Below are 14,246 nucleotides of genomic sequence, written 5' to 3' on the forward strand. Positions count from 1 at the left end.
TGAGGCCACCTGAGATGCTAGCAGAGTATAGTGGTGCTACTACAGAGTTCCCTACATACAACATGACTTGGATGATCCGCCATAGTGTAGTGAGGACACCCAACTAGCCACGCCGTCATCTAGAGGTGCCAGAGACTGTAGCCCAGCAGGATGAGACCATTAGGGGCATAGCAGCTACTAAGGAGGAGCAGTTAGATGCTTAGCAGGAGGGGATGGTCGAGAGCGACCCTAGTGATAGCTCAGATGATGACTATTGGGATATCCCTCAGATGCCTCCTCGATGACATGACCATGAGGCCAGTAGCTCTAGTTTAGCTCCACCTACACCACAGATAGACCCCACTCTACTTGCTATACTTGAGCAGATGAGGCAGGATCAGGCTCGCCAGGCTCAGGAGACCACTGCTACATTTGCTTAGTTTTAGACCAGGCAGGATGAGTTTCAGTGATAGCAGCAGGCGATCTAGCAGCATCAGGCTATATAGCAGCAGCAGGCCATGTAGCAGCAGTAGCTACTTGGGTTTATGCAGCATGTTGTGACAGCTATTGGGGCTCCACTACCACAGCCTTCACCCCAGCTTGGTCAGCCTACCACCACTTCTATGACTCCAGCTTTCTAGCCCAGTGGGCTTCAGAGTCAGGGACCGCCAGCGCCATAGTTTCCTTCACCTACAGAGTAGGTGTCCTAGTGGTTTGCTTCACCAATGCTAGCCCCACAGTTCACACCTCTTCATATGGGCTTTACTCCACCTCAGAGGTCGTCAATGCTCACCCCAGTTTCTAGGAGCCTTGGTGCTTCATTTAGTGAGTTGACAGGTAAGCCTACACCGCTAGAGCTACATGTCCTAGGTCCTTCCATAGTTGCACCTATTACCGAGGCTATAGAGACGCTCCCTTCTTCAGTTGCATCATTAGAGCAGGCAGCGCCAGTTCTAGATCTGACCCAGACCGCTTCAGCATCACTTCCAGCTATAGAGGGCCAGACTACTTAGAGCTTAGGATCAGATGATGAGAGATGCTACCCATTTGAGGGGAGCGATGGCCACCGTCTTCCTCTTCTTCTGGGCAGGCTCATCTGCCGCTGCCCTTTTCCCCTGGATTTTCTCAAACATTGGGGATGGACTCTCTAACAAGACACTAATGGTTTCCTCCTTAGGCTATGGTGGTGGCTAGGAATCTACTCCCTTCGGCCAATCACTCCTTGGGACACCCAAGAAGTACACCGCTCTTTCCTGTGAATGGATCTTTGCATAAGTGAATCAGTTCACTGCTTGACAACAATCATGGATACAAAGCAACATGGGCAAAACAATCGAGATGGTTACCTAAGGAGGTGGATTTATATAGTTGAAGGCCCTCGTTTGCCTTGACATGCTGAATGAGGCGTTGGGAGCGAATAGCTCTATGGCCCGCTGTAGCACATCTTTCCTCATCAGTCGCTCTATCCTCTCCTGGGTCCCATCGTCATCACCCTTGAAGTCAAAGCCTTGGTGGGCCCTCTCCTTGAAGGACTGGATGGGGTGCACCATGAAGCTTGCCACCACTAGTTTACTATTAATCTCCACGCCTTTAATCAAGTTGAGGAGCTCCCTCACCTGCTCCATGTTAGCACTATTCGGTTTCTCCGACCAGCTCTTCTGGCTGTACGAGATGTGGTGGACATCACAGTGGATTGGAGGATGGCTCTGCTTCATGTAGAACCACCTAGAGTTACACCCTTTCAGAGAAGTGTTCAGTGGTACATTAACTTACTCGCTGGCCATCCCATCCCGGAGCTACAAATATACACCGTCGACCACCTTGGAACCACCACCACCCTTCTTCTTCAACCAGAACAGGTGTCTAAAGAGGTTGAAGTGCAGCAGAACCCCTAGATACATCTCATAGAAATGGATAAAGACCGAGATGTGCAATATGGTGTTTGGGTGGAGATTGCACAAACTAATCGTCCAGAACTCCAGCAGATCCCATAGGAAAGGATGAACAGGGAACCCCAACCCACGCTAGAAATAATCCTCAAACACTACAACTTCATCAGTGTTAGGCATCGAGAAGGGCTCACTGCTGGCTGGCCACCATCTGGCGGTGACGTGGTCTGGAAGAACGCCCACCCCATCTTTGATGGCACCCATTCCTCGTCACGGCTAGCTTCAATGCCCGCCTTCTTCAGCTTCATATCTCCCTTCTTCGGTGCCATTTCTCAGGTCTGGTTCAAGATTGGTGGTGGATGCGCGTGTGGATGTGAATTTGGAAATGGGACGATGGAGGAGGAAGATGAAATGGAAAAGGGGCAAAGGTATGAGCGCAGGGTGCGATGGAGTAGTTATAAAGCACTTCCCCACCTCTTCGCATTCGAGGGTTTTTGAGAAACCGTTCCCACGATTTGTGTTTCTCTGAATTCCCCGCAACTAAAGGCAGGCTGTTACCTAGGCCTTCGTGTAGCCCTAGCCTGTATCACTGATTTATCTCCACAATTTGTTACGGCTCACCAAATATTTCGCTGACATCTCCGACAACCGTTACGGCTTAGTAATCACTGTTGTACAGCCATTGCACGTGTGTTTTCTCTATGATTCTATTTTTCTCCAAGTTGACTAATGTTTCTGACCCTGGCACCACATGACTATGTCACCTACTATTAGGCTCGAGGACTAAGCGGGCACACTTCACCTCATGGTGAATGTGCATTTTCTCATTTTAGGGTTACGTCTGGGGACTGGCTGCCTGCTCGGCTGGTCTTCTATTTTTCTTCTACTTTGGACCCTAGCACCACATGACTACGTCATCTACCGTCAGGCTTGGGGACTAAGTGGGCACACTTCACCTCACAGTGAATGTGTTTGCTTTATTCTAGAAGACTCCATGCCTCTTAAAGCTAAAGAAGATTATCTCCTTTTCCCGTGGTCAGACTCTAAGTGGGCACACTTGGTCCACTACGAAGAAATTTTCAATTCTAAACTTGTGCTCCTTACACCCTTATGGCAAGCCATACTTGGGTTATACTGCTCGGCTACGGTTCATGCTGCTCAACTACAGGTTCACACTGCTCAGCAACTGCTCACAACTGCTCGGCAACTCATCACGGTGGTCGGACCATGAGTTTGACTACTTAGCTTTGTTCGCACCTGCTCGGACAAGCTCAAGACGGCGTTGCACAATGGGTACAAGGCGCTTGGGGACTAGCAGTGGGGGGTATGACCCCGGATACCCATGGTAGACCACATGGGCTATGCCCCCAGGGGTGGCCTAGCCCATAGGATAAAGCCTTATGGGGCATGACTCTGCTCGGCGCCTCCCGCAAGACACCAGGAAGATATCCTAAAGAAACTATGAGATCTGTTAGGATACGTATGATCCCATGATTCCTGTAATATGTTATTACTTTCCGATTATCTCTCAGATCGAACCAACTTGTAACCCTACCCCCTGGACTATATAAGGAGGGTAGGGACCCCCCTCCAAACATGCAATATCATATGATAGCTAATACAAACCAACATACCACAGGAGTAGGGTATTACGTCATACTAATGACCTAAACCTGTCTATCTCGTGTGTTGCCTTCTTGTTCTTGATCACAGGCTTCTCTACCAATCAATCTACCTTTGTGGGATACCCCTCGGAGGATTGCCAACAATATTCTATCGACAAAGATGCCTCAAACAACGCCACAGAATACAAGGCCCTCATCAACGGACTGTGCATCACCATCGAGCTCGGTGCCACATGGCTATATGTCCGTGGTGACTCAGAGTTGGTCATCAACCAAGTCATGAAGGAGTCCTACAAAATCCCTCTCATGACAGCATATTGCCAAGAGGTGTGCAAGGTCGAGGACAAATTTTGAGGGATCAAACTGCATTATGTCCCCCGAAAGGAAAACGATGTCACCGATTTCCTCACAGAATTTATAAGGCGGGTGCCATCTCTAGATGGGGTCTTCATCAATGAGTTCCATGAGCCATCTGCTCAGGTCCTGGAGGACCCGATCCAGACACACTCCAACAGTAATCTAGCATGTGGGGGCTCTAACCTCCTGACGTGTCCTGACCCTGACCAAGTGCTTGGGGGCTCTGATCTTGGTGCCTCCATAATGACGTCGCCCACCGACGTCACCGTGGTGGCACTCGATCAGGCCGACTAGAGAGCACCACTACTCGCCTACCTCCTTGAGGAGGTTCTCCCACCAAAAAGGACTAAAGCATGATGAATCGCTCGCTGCACCAAGACGTTCGTCGCCATTAGTGACAAACTCTACAAACGGAGTCCATTGGGAGTGCTCATGAAGTGCATCCTGACCGACCAAGGGAAACAACTCCTCCTCGAGGTCGATGCTAGAATCTACAAACATCACGTGGCCCCAAGGTCACTGGTTGGAAAAGCCTTTCGCCAAGGTTTTTACTAGCCCACTACACTGTGAGATGCAGAGGAGGTCGTCCGTAGGTGTGAGGGATGCTAGTTCTACGCTTGGCAAACTCATTTGCTGGCACAGGAGCTTCAAACCATCCCCATCACCTATCCATTCATGGTATGGGGCCTCGACATGGTTGGACCCCTCAAAAATGCACTAGGTGGCTTCACTCACCTACTCATAGCAGTGGAAAAATTCACCAAGTGGATAGAGGTGAAGCCCATCACCAACATCCGCTCAAAGGAGGCAGTCAAGTTCTTCCTCGACATCATCTATCAGTTTGGTGTTCCTAACTGCATCATCACCGACCACAGAACAAACTTCACTGAGAAAAGTTCCTGGACTACTATGATGGATACGGCATTAGGATCGACTGGGCCTCAGTCAGACATCTGCGTACTAACAGTCAGGTTGAGCAGGCCAATGGCATGGTCCTCCAAGGACTCAAGCCCTACATCTTTGACTGACTCAATATGTATGTTGGGTGATGGGTTGCAGAGGTCCCTGTGATCCTCTAGAACCTAGGAACGACCCCGAACCGATCCACAGGGTTCACACCTTTCTTCCTGGCCTCTGACCTCAACCACGGAGCCCCAAGAGTAAAGGCCTTCAACCAAGACCGAGCCACAGAGGCTCAGTAGGATGTGGTTGACCTACTCAGGGAGGCTCATGAGATGACCATCATCTACTCCGCTAGCTACCAGCAAACTTGTCGCAGGTACCATGAAAGAAAGATCAGGGGGAGGATCCTCGAGGTCGGTGATCTCGTGCTTCGGAGAACCCAACCAACCAAGGAGAAACATAAACTCTTTCCACCATGGGAAGGACCCTACACGGTGACCAAGGTGATTCGACCGGGTGCCTACCGACTGAAGTATGACAATGGAACATCGAACAGTTACGTCGTTTCTTCCCCTAAAGCTTGGTCTTACCATTTTCTTTCCATTCAATGTTTGCTCCTACAACACCCCAGCTCGAGCACTCTCGGCCTGTGTTGCTTGGGGGCTCCACTAGGGTGTGATGCCACCCTCCTTTTTTTTACTATCATATAGTAATACTTTTCGCCCAAACAAAAGGGCGTCGCCCAAACAAAAGGGCATTCCATTCATGTGATTACCCTATGTAGCCTATGTTTTAACCTCCTGACCAATCACACCTCACCACCACCTATAGTTACGAGCAGCTGAGCCTCATGGGCCATGCCTGGGTTCTTAAGGTTGCAGCTTATGGGTCAACGGGCAGGTGCAAAAAAGAAAGGACAGAAAAACAAAGCTACGCTAGGGTAAAAACAAGGGCGGATGGGACAAGCTTCCCCTCATGAGTGATTTCATAAAAAAATGAACTCAAAATAGTCACAAGTGTAAAACTGTTCACATGGGGGCTTCCCCATGAACTCATTTATTTATATCTACTAACTATTTCTACTCTAAACTATATTATGGTCACCCAGCGGCATTGGCTGACGGCACGGTCGACAAGGACAAAGGCAGCTCGCCCCTAGTCAGGATGACGTTTGGCTCTGTTGGGGGTGGGACAACGCTCGTCTCTAACTTGGTCTCCATCCTAACAGTGCCAACAAGACAATGACCAAGGTAACAGGTTGTGTTTTGGGCGTGCACACCCTTTGGCTTCGAGGATCGACATGTTTCCATGGGCAGGACGACATCTTCCCAGCGTGGGTCTTTAGCCACGCTTGAACGTCGAGTCTCCATCACCCACTGCGCGCTAACCTGCTCGGCGACCATCTATGCATATGGCACCAAGCTCTCCCCCAGCGCATGGATTTCATCTACGCTCCACCTATTGGTGTATCCTCTATAAATGGCCACGAAGTCTAGATTGGGGTGATGGGTTGCCACCGAGGTCAACACCCCCGACATCCCATAGAACATGCCATCGGAGATGAGCACCGGAACTTCATTTGGGACCTTCGCCAGCTAGATGACGTGCGTACTAGTGCTCAGTCCTAGCCCAAACACCTCAGAGACAACCACTTGAGTGATGTTGCGAATCTAGTCAAGCTCTCCCTCGAGAGCATGCCGCTCCTCAAGGGGCTTGGCTAGCACCTCCAGTTCTCGCTCTAGAGAGCCAAATTTTCCACCCAGTTCTAGAAGAAGACGACAAGTTCAGAAGCATGGGAAAGGAAAAATCAAGGCATCAATCGAAGATAGAATAGATACATACCAAGGCGGGCGCTTTCGAGGATGGAGAGTCCTTCTTGCCGGGTCACTTTCTTGAGCAGTCGAGCGTTCGACTCCTCTGCTCTAAGCACTTGCCCTCGAAGCGCGACCACTTCTTGTTTAGCATCCGATCAGGCCTTCTGCTCCGCCTCTAGAGCCTCCAAGGACTTCTGAAGCGCTACCTTGGTCTCCACCAAGTGGACCTTCACTGCGTCGAGTTCCCTCTCGGCAGCAGTCGACCGCCCATTGTTCCACTGCCCGTGCTCCCTTTGCCTCGGCTGCCCGATCTTGGGACTCATGGTGGGTGGACTCCAGCTGGTGCCTAAGCTCATCAAACCGCCATGACACCATCGCTTCATGATCCATCTGACCATGCTCCTCCCAAAGAAATTAGGACTTATGGATCGACATCGTCTCTAGATCCTATGAGACAAGAAGCAGACATACTAAGACAACCATTGAAAGGCCAAGGAGTCAAGGATAACACCAAAAACATAGAGAACTTACCTCTACAACATGTGGTAGGGCAACTATCATCGCCTGATGGATGAGCTCAACCCGCTCCAAGGCCTCCCTAAGCCTTGCCTTGGTATGGGCGAGATCATACTCCATCAATAGTCCTCTCTCCTCGAGAAAGTGCCAGAGACTCACTTCCACCTCATCGCAAAGGACGAACCAGGACTTTCCCAGCTTGCTAGGGCAAGGCACACCAGCTCGCGGGTCGCCCCCAACCTATTGCAAGATCTGGCCATCGTAGTGTCATGCGACGACCAGATCATCACCAACTCTCGCAATGGCAGGATGCCTAGTGGCTCCAACCCAATGCCTGCCTCACCAGAGCAGGGGATCTCCACCGCCTGGACTCCATGGCTCACCGACAGATGTTCTACCTCCAGCCTGGCCATGTCTCCTCCTGATCCCTCTAGCTCTGACTAGGAGGGTGAACCGTGCACCCCACTGTCGGGCGAGGTAGGGAGCCTGGTTTCCCTCCTCTCCTCATCCATAGCCATTTGGGGAGGGATCATGAGGGTCACCTCTGACCTAACTTCCGCTGTCACCATAGGGATCGCCGCCATCACCGCCACCACCACTACCACCGTGCCTGCAACTAGCTGGGAAGACGCAACCCTCGGTAAGGAAGGTCACGCCGTCGCCAGCCTGCTTCCTCCATCACTCGTCGCGACTCGCTGTAGGCTGGGTCTCCACTCTTCTCACACAGGAGGTGAGGAGACTCCTAGTCCCACCAGCCCCTGGCTGCTTTCAAACAAACATGGGTTAGTCACACTCAAAAATCTCTACTACAGGAACAATAGGGAGCATGAATGCTTACCTAGATGAAAGTGGTAGAGCCCTGAAGCACCGACCAGCTGACAATGGGCCGACCAGATGAGGAATGCCCATGGGTTGCAACCCGTGCCCCCTCGTATTGACCGAGGTAGGAGCCAACCCAGCCGATCCCTGGTTGGCCCGCTAATGTCCATGACCGCTAGCTTGTGGCAAAACCACTGGAGCCACTAGCGAAACATCCCCCCATTAGGGGTTGCACACATGTGCTGCCCCCAAAGATGTAGAGGAACAAACACATTCCTCTAACCAGCCAGTGTGCTCCGCCACATTCAGAGCAGGGGGTGCAGAGCCAACGACGCCTTTAAAGGATGCGGCGACCATGCTCGCTTCGCCTCTCAGTCGATGGCGGTGTCTTCGCTCGTGGCATGCTTCCTCAACTCAAGAACATCGCTGCACATCTCCGTATCATGTCTGCCACTAACGAATGTTGTCACAGGCTCATGGCGCTCCCACCGAGGTCACAATAGCATCCCTGTCTCCTTTCTCCTTAGAGGCACTCACATTACCACCCATCTCCGTGGGCTCCTCTGACTCAAGCTCTGCCTCCATGTCGCTCTAGCTCTCACCTCACCAGACCTATTGGCTGATTTCCTTCTCCTTTTCAAACCTCCTCTAGGCCTTCTCAGCTCTCTTCTTCTTCTTGGCAAGCACCACCTCCTTCTGGGTAGCCTGTCGAGCTATGCCCTCTAGCCCCCCTCAGAAGGTGCGACTCAAAATCAAAACAAGGAAGAGCAAGAGGGAAAGGTCATGGGAAAATGGGGCATACCAGATTGGATAGCTTCGTGGCGTGAAGAGGTTCGGGCATCACTTTGTGGGAGTCTTTATCCCTTAGTTGCAGCACATGATCGAGTTGACTCTAGACTTTGTCCTTTGGCAACTCCTTCAGTGACATGTAGTCGGGATCCATCGGGCCAATGTATTCCAACATCGGCTGTGTTCTTTCTACCAACAAGGTGCCCCAACAGTGGAAGAAGGTGTGGAAGACCCACAACCCATCGAGGCCATGTGGCACAAGCCTCTGAAGCTCCATCTTGATGACCTCTAGCTTGTTCTACCAACCAGCAGGCCCTCACGACCAGCTTTCCCTCCTCTCCAGCCTTCTTCCATTGAATGTCGAGAATGGCGCTCCTGCTAGATTCCTGATGTAGAACCACTCACCATGCCACCCCTGATTGGATTTAGCTTCTTCTGCAAAGCGAATCCCCCAACTAGCATGATCCTAGGCGGCTTCCCCATCGGACAGGGCTCACCTGCTGAAGATCCATCAAAAGAGGTCCATGTGCGGCTCCATCCTAAGGAAGGCCTCATAGACAGTGACAAAGCCGGCGATGTGTAGCACCCTAGTTGGGTTGAGGTGCTGTAGCTCTAGGCCCCACTCATTGAGGAGCCCACGTAAGAACCAGTGTGCAGGATACCCAAGCCCACGCTCATGGAAGGCGAGGAAGGAGACAACCTTGTCGGCTCGGGTTACAGAACGACTTCTCCTAGCGTAGGAGCCCTCCAATGCGCCACCTCCTTCAATAGGAGTATCCCCTTCTCGGCGAAGGCAGCCAGCACCTCCTCGTCTATGGTGGAAGGCCTATAGCTCGACATCACGCCTCAGATTCACAAACGGATCTATAAGTTCTCCTCTCCCTCACTTTACCCTCTCTCCAAGAAACCGTAGTGGCACATGAACGGGCTTGGCAAAAAGGAAGAAGGAGAAGAGGCAGCAGTTGGAGAAAGGTGAAGGAATGGGAGGAAAACTCTCTCCCTTCCCCCTATTTAATATGGGGAGGCATGCGGTGGGACTCATCCTGGCTGATGGGACGTACTCTGCCCAACAAAACGATGCCTGGTTAATGGGACATGGCCTAGGTAGGGCCCACCACTACTGCAACCTAAGCATAGGAAACAAGGATCAACCGCACACAAACAACCCTTCGCCTTCCCAGACAAGGTTTGGAAGGGCCCACCAATAGGATCTCCATCGAGGAGAGACCAATGAGTCACCTGAGATGATCGGACGGCTCGGGCAGCTGTCAAGGGATAGGTAAAGAGCAATGGGATGCCCCATGTGGGCTATGCCAACTCCATCATGAATGATAGGCCCAGGTTCCATTCGGACATATCCAACAAAAAGCTCCCGGAACCCATCACTTGAGCCATCAAGGTAACTTTACCAAAACCTCTTTTCTATTTTTAGGTACATGATCATTCATTCATCCATTCTCATGCATACATCCATACATTCATCCCATACATCCAAGCATTGCATATGCAGTTGCTGCATCATAATGCTTCATGTTGCGTCACAAAGCGGTAGTCGTCTCATTTGATATGAGCGACAACCGGTTGGGGTTCGAAGGCTGGCCCATGAAGGCCTTGAGGCCGCCTTACATCAAACAAAGCTAGGGGTGAAAACACAGATGAGCCCCAGTGGCCCTTGCCCAATCTGCTCAGGAGTAGACATGTTCATCTTGACCTTCTTGTTTGATCCTAACCACGAGCCATGCCCATAGAATCTCTATCGAGGGGAGGCTAGCAGGCCACCTGAGTCGGTCTCTGGAATGGCTCGGGCATCTACCGGGAGGAAGGTTAAGGAGTAGTGGAATGCAACAAGAGGCCTATGCTGACCCATTATGAATGGTGGACCCGGATTCCACTCGGACATACCCGTTAGTGAGCTCACCGAGCACGTCACTCAAGCCATCGAGGCAAGCTATGTTAGCTCAACCCCTCTGTTGCGGAAACCATGGATGGGGTAGCGCATGAAACTGGACCAACCCCTCGGCCATGCCCGACACTTGGGTTGGCGACTCCATCTTGCCTGATCCCTCAGCCACGCCTGATGCTTGGGTTGGCGACTCCATCTCGCTCGACCCCTCAGCCATGCCTGACACTTGGGTTGGCGACTTCGTCTCACCTGACCCCTCGGCCATGCCCTGCGCTTGAGTCAGCACCTGACACTTGGGTTAGCGACTTCATCTCACCTGACCCCTCGGCCATGCCCAATGCTTGTGTTGGGGACTCCATCTCGCCCAACCCCTTGGCTATGCCCGACACTTGGGTTGGCGATTCCATCTCGCCTGACCCCTTAGCCACGCTCGATGCTTGAGTCAGCACCCGATGCTTGGGTTGGCAACTCTATCTCACCTGACCCCTCATCCACGCCCGACGCCTGGGTTGGCAACTCCATCTCACTCAACCCCTTAGCCGTGCCCGACGCCTAGGTTGGCGCTCCATCTTGCCCGACCCCTTGGCCACACCCGACGCTTTGGGTTGGCACTCTGTCTCGTTCGATGACAACCCATGATCTTACACCCACCAGATACGCTCATAAAATGAGTGTAAGCAACCCTTTCATGACTTCTCAAAAGTACCAAAAAGGTTCAGGGGCTCCTGTCGGGTTCATAAACTTAGGGTCCCCAATGGGTCCGCTTCACATCAAATGCTCGGCCCAACAGATAGCGTAGCGACAACACGTGCCTCCGGGCCAGCCTAGATACCTAGTGATAGGCCGAGAGATTGATCCAATCTCCGACTAGAAAGGCCTAGCAAAGGATGGGATATCGTTCAACTCTGACCTCCTTTTTCGATCGGGAATATGCTAGACCTTTGTTTGTAGCCCTTACCCAACCGACACGGTCAGAGCTGACCGAGAACGATCGACTAGGGATGCCCTCTCAGTGAGGACCCAAGGATTAGGAGGCATAGATAAGGTAAGGAGCTCAAGCCAATCGCAATACCGAGGATCGTACCCTGCCACACCCTACACACCTGCAGGGCAGTACCACCAGGCCATGCTGGACGGTTACTATGGAACCTTCTAGGCATGTCAGAATCCAAACAGTGTTGTGGGCGCTGACATTTGCCTTATAGTATTGTAGGCACCAACATTTTACCATACCAGGCGAACACGGTAAAACCTGCCAAATGCATCTAGGCATGAATAGTATTGTGGGCACCAACAATCGTCTCATACCCGATGGCATGAGCAACAAGACTAGGTAGCACACGTACACACACTCTCTCTTTTCTCTCTAAACTTGTAAGGCCATCCCCTTTACCTATAAAAGGGGATGCGCTCTCTCCCAACACGGATGCTAGAGACTCTCTCTGGCTGGCTCTAGACAATCTGAGCATTCGAACAACTCTATAGCTCTAGAACTCTAAAGCTACATAGAGCATATGCTCCAATACTTAGCGCATGTTAGATCTCTCGTCACTCTCGGCCCTTCGGTTCAAAGTCCGACCGGACCTTTAACACCCACCTTCTTATTCCCATTCGTTTGTAACCCCACAGCAAACTTCAAGCACCTAGGCTCAGGAATAAAGTCACCAACCGACCAAAACTAGACATAGGGCACGTTGCCTGAACCAGTATAAATCCTGTGTCTTTGAGTGCTGGGACACATCCGATCACAACGCATGACAAAACTACAAATATTTACTTGTTGGTCACTTTTTTGCACTGACAGTGTGATTGCTATGTCTTACCCATTCCTAGTTATCCCATTTGATCTGCTCTAGAATATAGAGAAGAACTTAGGAAACTCCCTCACTCGATGTCCTCCCATTTATCTATGCTTTCACTTTTTCCTTTCTAGAGTAGAACTTCTTATGTGTCACCCTATTTTATCGTATATAACCTTCCCCCATGTTAGTTTAGTCGGTATACTAAGTTAGCTTCTTTAACCATTACTTCCCTGTGGATAAATATGATACCCTGGAATACTCCCGGGTGAAAGCTACATCGTTATATGTGCTGGTGGATTTATCTGTGTGCATTAATAAATACCAATAGCACCGATGCTAGGAGAAAGCTCTCAAGATCAGGTTCCATAGCAGCCTAGTGGAGACCATTATCCTTGGGTGTTAGAGAAAGTTCTGCGAAGATGGGGAGGCACAATACCATTGGTGGCCTGAGTCACTGAAGGAATGGCGGCTGGGCTCACTAGTGGTCGGCACTCGGGGGCTCTCTAGGTTGGAATATCTATAGGGAATCTTGGATGGCGAAGGGCAGCTTGCTGTTGCTGGAATCCCTTTACCCCATAGATCTCGACCTGGGTGCTATCCTGTATCAATTTAGAGGCTTGACGCCACCGAACCGATGCCATTTGCTCCTCCCCAATGCCACAGAAGATGGCATGAGCCACCCTCCTCATTGTTGATGGTCACTAAACACCTCTTTTCGACATAAACAATGCATACATTTCAAGGGAAAATCTACATAAAATGAAAAGATTTGGTTTATTACTAATGGAATTCCAATTGTACATTAGATTTATTTGAATGCAGGAAAAATAGTGAAAAGGTGGAAAATATGCACCATGGAGGTAAATGGACGTGGCAGGAGCCTCTAGGCCCACACTGCCACGCCAGTAGTGGCCATGTGGCGCCGCCCGGTGCCACCCTATCCCTATCGACGTCATCGATCCATGGAACGCCTCCTACACTGCATCACAAGCATCCATTTCATGTCGGTTTTAGCGGTGGCCATGATTCACTCACCGTGGCCATGGGTCCATTGTCATCCCCATGAAGGCCATCAACTGACTTTGGAACCACCTTTAGACCAAGTCTTCACATGTGCTAGAAATGCAACTGCCTTTGGAAGCAAACCGTGACCCTCCGATGCAATGGTGGTGCATCGAAGGGTCAGCCAACGCCCTCACCCCACCGCCCGGTGCCCAAGGAAGCTCCACCGCCTCTTCACTACCTACAAATACCCCCTTGCTCCTTAGTGCTACAAATAGAGGTGTTCCCCATAGTTGTAAAGCGTCCCAAGTAGAATCATTCTCTCTACTCCTAAGTTTAGGGTAGTGGTGAGAGTGAGAGTGAAGAAGTGAAGAGCTAGGAGCTTAGGAGGAATCCTCAGGAGTCTCTCTATAAGCTCTTGTAAGCTACTCTTGCTTTCTATTTATATTTCCTTTAGTACATGTGTTTATTTTTAGCATTTACTTGCTTGGAATTAGAGTAAAGTAGTGTTGTGAATATTTTGATCATATCTTGTTTAGTTAGTAAGTTCCCGATATATGGGATCCTTGTCACTAGTTGGTGCTCTGATCTTAGCATGAGATTAGAGTAGTATCACTTAGTGTAACTGTGGTGCTTAGACTATAGGGTACCTTGGGTTGTGGCTAGTTCTCTAGATAGATTGTGGTAGGTGGCAGGTGGTGACAGCCCTTGTGAAAGAACCATCCAAATTATACAAGCTCAAGCATGGCTGCCCCCGCTTAACATGTTGGCACGCGCACACTTGCACTTATATAAACCTGGTAGTCCACCGAGTGTCACAATGGACCTCGGTAAATCAACATCACAAC

Source organism: Miscanthus floridulus, chromosome 14, assembly GCF_019320115.1.
Source record: "Miscanthus floridulus cultivar M001 chromosome 14, ASM1932011v1, whole genome shotgun sequence".
Lineage (NCBI taxonomy): Eukaryota > Viridiplantae > Streptophyta > Magnoliopsida > Poales > Poaceae > Miscanthus > Miscanthus floridulus.